Source organism: Alexandromys fortis, unplaced genomic scaffold (assembly GCF_014885135.2).
Source record: "Alexandromys fortis isolate MF-2015 unplaced genomic scaffold, M_Fortis_MF-2015_v1.1 scaffold_120, whole genome shotgun sequence".
NCBI classification, from domain to species: Eukaryota; Metazoa; Chordata; class Mammalia; order Rodentia; family Cricetidae; genus Alexandromys; species Alexandromys fortis.
In genome coordinates this window covers 2,770,194-2,778,218 of record NW_026067999.1, presented here as the reverse complement: position 1 = coordinate 2,778,218, position 8,025 = coordinate 2,770,194, and the positions used below count along the sequence as shown (strand labels likewise).

Genomic DNA, 8,025 nt, shown 5'->3' with positions numbered 1-8,025 from the left:
TTTTTATATATATATATATATATATATATATATATTCAGTTGGTACAAATTTTCCTCTGCTTGCTGACCTTACAGGAATCAGCATATTAAACAGAAATATTATAAATCACATTTAAGTTATCAGATTGCAATATACCTGAAATGGGCCAAAAATAATATTTATGTGTGTGCTAGATTATAGTCTTAACTATCTAACATATTAGAGAAATAAGAAACTTATATCATGCTAGTTTTGTTAAACAGTATTACTTAGTTTTGCAGAGTATCATGGCATACACCTTTAGGAGGCAGAGGCAGGTGGATCTCTGTGAGTTCAAGACCAGTCTGGTCTACAGAGTAAGGTCCAGGATAGCCAGAGATACACAGAGAGATCTCATCTCAAAGAAAACACTATGAATTTGATGATGTCCAGTAATTATTACTTTGAGACAATTATTCAAAATAGTATAGATAATGTAGTGGTTCCCAATTAGGAACAGTTTTGACACCTTCCTCCCATTGCTCCATTTCCTCCCATGGACCCTGGACAGGGGCTTCTCCGGAAACTCTGTAGACATTTTTGTGTATTCCAACCCTCAGGGAAGGTGAACATAAGTAGCATTTTAGACACAGAATGGTGCTGACGGTCCTGTGGTGCACAGAACACCAAGCAGGCCTTGGATAGTTTTAGAACTGATGTTGGCAGTTCCTGAACTTTAGGAAAATGGCTTTCTCTCATGAATATGAGAAGGTGGGTCCATAACAGTGATGCTGGGTAAGGTAAAAACATGTACTTTAAAAGCACTGGCATATGTAACTGATCTGGGAATCTCAGCTGTTCCTTTGTTTTATTTGCATTTTCCTGTAACTCTTGGATGCTTAGATATGGTGCTCTGGCCTCTTTGGTTCCCTGGACTGTAAACAGACCACTCTTCCCAGTGGTCTCTCTCTCTGATTATCTTCCAGCTACAAACTGCAACATTGTACAGTAATTGCTCAGCCAGCTTCACAAACGACTTATCAGAACCAAGGGATCTGGTAAAGCTAAACCAAAAGGCAGGCTTTTTGGCATTACTGCTTTGTGAATAAAGTGGCTGTCTTTTGCGGTAGATTTTTCGCTGTAGCTGAACACCCTTTCTGTTTCAGTTTTGGGAATTGATTCTCTAGTACAGAACAGTTTCCCACTGCCAGCTTTCATTCCTCTCTCCCAGGTAAACACAGAAATCTGCCTTCCTGCAATTATCTTTATCAGTAGGCATTTGGTCAGTGTTTAGGGCCCAGACAAAGAGCATTCCATTTAAGATAGTCACAGATATCCAAGGACAGAATTACTGCTTACTCAAGCTGCTGCTCTGGTTTTACCCTACGACCAGAGCTGCTGATAACAGCACACCCCAGAACTGATCATTTAGAGGCCTGGGTCTCCTCTTTGTTTCTTCCACCTAGAACAATAAGTATTTAAAATGGAAAAAAAAAACCCATTGAGCAATAAGTATAAACTCCAGACCTGGGTCCATAGAAACTGAAGTGTCTATCTGGTGTATGTGCTTTCTGATAAAGAGCCATCAGCTTCTCCCTGACTCCATGCATGCTAAGAGAAAAGAAACAGTGTACTGATTTAAACAATCCATGCCCTATTCATAATTGTACTGAAAATAAACTTTTTGGCTCTTTCTAACCCCCTAAAAATGTACCGTAGCACACTTCTCTTCTAGAATTCCCTGATGATTTAGTTCCTTTCTTAGCTAACTTTCTCCATTAAGGAGTCATCAGACATGCGCAGATCTGTGTGTCTGTGTGTGAAAACTTTTATCTGATTTTCTATGGGGCAAAAGAATTCCAGCCCTGGAACCTACTAGGACTGGGGAATTGCTGGTTGTAAGGATATATATGACTGGGAATGTTTGGAACGGGTGGAACAACGAGAAATGATGATTGAAGAGAGAGTAAATAAACATGGGTAGACAGAACCTGTTGTGGGTAGACTTCTTTACCCCCAGATTTTTAGTCCCTCCTTTAGTTTATCCTGGCATCTTTAAGTGAACCCCGAATGGAAGCCTTAAAGGCAAGAACTTTGAGGCTCCCGTTATCTTCCTTCTAGCATCCTTCTCTGCTATGATTCAGTATTCAAACCTGTCCTTTTTGTACTACAATGTCTCCACATCCCCCATTCTTTGCTTTGTCCTATGTGGGTGCATGTGCGTGTGTAATATATGCAAGCCTATGTAGTGCATGCAGATCTATGTAGCCATGCATGTGCATGCAGAAGCCACAAAAAGATGTCAGGTGTCTTTCTCTATTACTAGCCACCTTATTCCCTTCAGACAGGGTCTCGCACTGAACCCAGAGCTTTCATTTCAGCGAGGCTGGCCTGCCAGTAAAATGTTAGGATTCTCTTTCTGTCTTCCAGTGCTGGGGTTTCAAGCATGTGTGGCCAGGCCCAGTTTTGCATGGGTGCTGGGGATTAAAACCCAGGTCCTAAGGCTTGCAAAGCAAATCCTTTTACCCACTGGGCCATCTTTCCGATCTTCTCTGCTTTATAGTGCAATACAGCCCCTCCCCCAAATCCTGAATGTGTTATTTCACATGCCTCACACTAAGAAGGAATTTGCTCTTTTTCCTTACAGATTTGTGAACATTTTTTCTCATACTTTTCCCCAAACTTAGAATTTATTCCCCATTTCCACTGCAAGCTTGTATTACCCCGTATGTAAGAATTCCAGGAAATTTCAAAACAGCAAACTAAGTCCCTGTGTTCCCTGCTACTGTGCTGGCTCTCAGCTGCTATCCCTCTTGGCCTAATAGGCAGACCTAGCTGTGGGTGCGGACCCGCACACACTCACTCTGCCTAGCTGTGGGAACCTACCCGCACACCTCACTCTGGATACACCTCAAAGTCCCTTCAGAGTTAGTCATAGCACCGTTCCTCGTAATTTTCTTTCTGTCTGCAGACGCTAGGGTGTTGGTCAGCTTTGAAAGCCCTTGGTGGACTTAGCAGGTTGACAGTTTATCTTGGCTGTGTTGAGTGGGGAATCACAGGAAGCTGTCTGATGGTTTCTCTGAGCCAAGTGAGTTAAGCCCAAGAGCATTCAGAGTTAAATGGCTAGGGTTTTGTTTTGTTTGAGACTGGATCTCATGTAGCCGAAGCTAGCTTCTAGCTCTCTGTGTAGCCAAGGATATCTTGAACTCCTGATCCTCCAGCCTCTGCCTCTCAAGTGCTGCTACTGCATGTGTGCCCTAACTTGGCTTCCATAGCTGTTTTAAAATTGTGTAGTCTCTCTTTTTCTTTTGAACTGTAGATTTAAGGAGTCCTATTCTACTCTTTCGCATGGGCAATATCAGAGGAAAACCAAAGAACTCATGTTTCCATCACAACAGATGTTTAGATTCTACAGACCTACCTGACTAATATCCTCTGATGCTGTTTCCCTGAGTGAGTCAATCCCTAGCAGTCAGTCACACTGTTTTTATAAACATGCAAGAAAAAATCTTGAGTAATTGCTTATTTTTCATTTTCTCGGAATGGACTCAAAGTGACAGCTCTTTTATACCGCTTGATTATCATCTCCTGTTGGATGCCATCACTCTCTACTAAGTCTGTAACTTTCTCTCTCTCTCATTTTTCCTTTCAGTGATTGACTGCCTCTTAGTCCCTGCTTATTCTTCATTGTTGGTTCTTCATCCTGTCTCAAAAATAAATCCACAGTAATCCCAAAGAGGCAAAAATAGAGTACCTACGCATCAAAAGTAAAGAAAATAATAAAAGAAAGTAAAGACATGTTAGAAATGAAGAAAAGCAAGGAACAGTTCTAGGGAGAAAAATCTAATTTATGAGTTTCAAAATACAATAGGAAATGAAAATGCCCCGAGAAATCCTGTTGCAGAGTGTGTTGTATGATCTGGAATAAAGTGAAGGAAAAGAGCCAGGGAAGTTATGTGACATAAAGCATCCTGCCAAGTCTTAGAGCAGCTAAAGCATCGTCTTAAAGGGAAATTCATAGATGAAAAGGCCCATAACAGAGAAGAGCATTGTCCCATCACTAAACTTAGCTTCCCACCCTAAGAAACTGCACCAGAAGAAATTAAACCCAAAGCAGGAAAGAAGGCCATGATAATGAGCTGAACAGAAATCAATGGAATGAAAAAGTGGTTCTTTGGAAGGAGCAACAGCATCGACAAAGGTTCAATTAGATGAGCCAAGAAAACATTAAAGAAGACGCTATTAAAACCCGGCATGACTAAAGAGGCAACACAACCTACCTACCAGAAACTCACGGCTCTAGACTAGAAGGCATGTGAGCGCCACACTGCTGTCCTTTTCAGAGTATGGCTTTGTTATCCGGGTCCCTGTTCTAGTTTTATTTCTGTCGCTATGAGAATATCCTAACAAAAAGCAACACGGGGAAGGAAGGGCTTATTTGGCTTATGGTTCCAGATTATAGTCCATCACTGGAGGGAAAGCAAGGCAGACATTTAAAGCTTCACAACCATGGTCAAGAGCAGAGAGAGAAACGCCTGGAATATTGTTTGCTGGTTCTCCCTGGCTAGTTTTCTCTATTTTTACACCATCCAAGTGGTGCCAAGCCATGGTGCCAGTCGTATTCAGGGTGGGTCTTCCCACCTCGAGTAACAGTCAATCACCCACAGACATCCCCACAGGCCAACCTGACCTAGCCAATTTATCAACTCAGACTCCATTCGCGAGTGTTTCTGGGTTGCAGCAAGTTGACTTTTAAACTCACAAGTTGGTTCAGGGATGCACACTTTCAGTACCAGTACCAGGCAGAGGCAAGCATATCTCTGTGAGTTCCATGCTAGCCTGATCTACAAGAGTGAGTTCCAGGACAGCTGGGATTACACAGAGAAACCCTGTCTCAAAATCAAAAGAAGAAGGAGGAGGAAGAGGAGGAGGGGGAGGAGGAGGAGGAGGAGGAGGAGGAAGAAGAAGAAGAAGAAGAAGAAGAAGAAGAAGAAGAAGAAGAAGAAGAAGAAGAAGAAGAAGAAGAAGAAGAAGAAATCCAACAATCATACCCCCTGAGAATGCCACACACAGTTCCCTGGTCTTAATGAGTATGTGTGGTAATTATGACAAAGTGTCGGGGAGTGTAACGGTCTTTCTCAGACCACCAGCCCACAAATCATAGCTTGGAGACACATTATTATTTATGAATGCTTGGCCTTATTGTATACTTGTCCCACATAGAAATTAATTTAACCTGTTTCTCTTTATCTATGTTTTGCCTTGGGGCTTTTTACCTTTCTTTCGTTCTGTCCTACTTTTTCTGCTTTTCCCATATCTGAGTGACTGGCGGCTGCCTGGCGGGCTGGCCCCGGGCGTCTCCCTCTCTTTCTCTTTTTGCTCCCAGTCCCAGATTCCTCCTCCTACTTATTCTCTCTGCCCACCAGCCCCACCTATCCCTCTACTGCCTAGCTATTGGCTCTTCAGCTTTTTATTAGACCAATCAGGTGCCTTAGGCAGGCAAGATGGAAACAAATACAACACATCTTTCCATAGTTAAACAAATGCAGCATAAACAAATGCAACACATCTTTCCATAGTTAAAGTAATATTCCACAACATAAATAAATGTAACTCATCTTTACATAGCTAAGGTAATATTCCACAACAGTGGAGGATGCTACATTATCCCTGGGCTGACATGGACGGTTCCTGTCATCAACTTAGTCAACTTTCTTGAAATTCTTACTGGCATTCAGGAAGAGGAGAGGAGGGTCCCATTGTTCTCCTAAGGGTGCTGCCTACCCAATGGTGCCTCACATTATACTTTTATGGGCACCAGGAGGTGGCGAATCTGGTAAGAATGCCTTCCAAAACCTTTTCAGCTCCCCTTCCCTATTTAGGTTCTACATTAACTTTTAAAAAATTAAATTATTTTGGTAAACTTACAGAGTGATATCACGTATGAACTTCCTCAGTTGGCAAGTATGCTCACTAGCAAAGAGTCTGCTTCCGTGCAGGCTCTATCAGGCTTTGCAAGCAAGCAAGCAAGCAAGCAAGCAAGCAAGCAAGCAAGCAGGGTAGAAGTCGGTCCCTTTGTTTCCTGTGGCCTGGGTTTCTGATACACGGGGACAAACCTAACCGCAGCTTCAAGGATGTTTAACCACAACACGGCACTGAAGCCCCCAGTGTGCAGTCACAGTTTCATTGGTTTCTTCACGTCTCACCTCCCTCCTTAACCAAGAGACACAACTCCCAGCACAGAGCTCCTGTTTCCTGTTACCTCATATCTAACTCCTTGCCTACTGCGTTTCAATTACAAACAGCCAACGGGTTCAAGCCAAAGTTCTTTCCCTTCAGAGTTCCTCCTCTCCACAGTATTATATGGTAGAACCCTTCTCTGCATTGCCTCCCCACGTTGTCCAGTTTACACAGATATGATGCTAAGCACACCAAGGGGGTTGGAACTTCGAAAGTGCTGGAGCCAGTGCTAGCGCTCTAAGCTCTTTGTTCCCAGGACTCACAGTGTGGCTGTATCTACAGGCCAGGGAGCTAATGAGAACTAATCAGACTGGCCGAGTTTAAAGGAAGCAGTAGCAATGAAGAACAGCTGGGTCTACTCCAAGGGGGCAGCCTTTTCACCCACCCAGCCTGTTAGTCCAATGAGATTGTGTGCCCATCATGGCCAGAGGAGTTTCACGGATGCAAGTCAGGTTGAAAATACGTATGTTTGTAAGAAATGGCCCAGCTTTAATGTTTCCTGCTCCCAGTTTTCATGTGTGTGTGGTGTGCATGGTTTTTGCATGCTCGTGGTAGCACATGTACTTGTGGAAGCCTTAGGTTGGTGCCAGGGATCATCGCTCTTCCTCCCTGTTGATTGGACTCAAAACTAGAGCTTGCAGCCCGATGCTAGTCTTTCTAGCTAGCTTGCTCTGGCAATCTCCCGTCTCTGCTTCCTAGGGTGGAATTACAGGTGAATCACCTCATCCACCCACTCACCTAGCATTCCACCTGAGTTCTGGGGATTCAACCGTTAGTCCTCACACTTGGCCACCAGCAGTTTGACCATGGAGTTACCGTCCTAGCCCTGAAATTTCCCAGCTTGAAATTTTGGCACTCGGATTTTAAAATGTCTTTAGTGTGGTGTCAACCAGGGCTATGTGGTAAACTGGAACACCCTGAGGCCAGTTCTGCCTTTCATTTCCCTCATAGCCACTTTGTTGGTGACAGCTCCTCTCTCCTTTGTTCATCGTCTTTGGAGGCAGCAAATAGTCAAGGTCCAGGATATGTTTTCAGGGTTGTCCTAGGGAAAGAAGAGAAAAAAATGGGCCCTTCCCTCTGTGCCTCTTAATTTGGGATTAGAACCTCTTTTTTTTTTTTTTTTTTGGTTTTTGTTTTTTCGAGACAGGGTTTCTCTGTAGCTTTGGAGCCTGTCCTGGAACTAGCTCTTGTAGACCAGGCTGGCCTTGAACTCACAGAGATCTGCCTGCCTCTGCCTCCCGAATGCTGGGATTAAAAGTGTGTAACACTATGCTTGGCAAAACCGTTTTTTTTTTCTTCAAAAGAAGACATCATATGAGAAAACTCTAGAGGTCAGTAAGATACAGAGGGGACCACTGCCCGCTACATCAGTGCATTTGGTCCTTGCGGTTGCCAGACTCCACCATTTGTGCACAGAAGTTGCAACTCACGACACAGTACACGCTGAAGATCATGACTTTACCCTTTCTGAGGAGTGCTCGGGAGGGGGGGTTGGGGGGAAGGTGGGGAGGGAGGGGGAACTGTGGCTGATATATAAAATGAAAAAAAAAACCTTTTAAATAAAAAGGATACACAAGATGTGTGCTTGTAGCGCTACTGGATTGATTTGACCATGTACAGATGTTGCTAGACTCTGATGAGACTGAAGGAATGAGAATGGTTTAGCAAAGTTGGGGGTGGGGATCAGCGCAGCTCAAAGCGGATGGGAGAGTGACATTTTTCCCCTTCTTGTGCCCATGTTGTACCCAGGGTAACAATGAAACCCTGGCTTAAAAATAACAAAACCCCAAAAGTTGAAAAGGAGGGTGTTAGTGTATAAAAAAAAA

General features: G+C 43.5%; 1 protein-coding gene across 1 annotated transcript in view; it reads left to right on the top strand.

Annotated features, from left to right (window-relative positions):
- The window catches only part of Ca5b (carbonic anhydrase 5B), a 102,084-nt gene that overhangs the window by 76,923 nt on the left and 17,136 nt on the right, over positions 1-8,025 (top strand). The gene's annotated exons all lie outside the window — the stretch shown is intronic.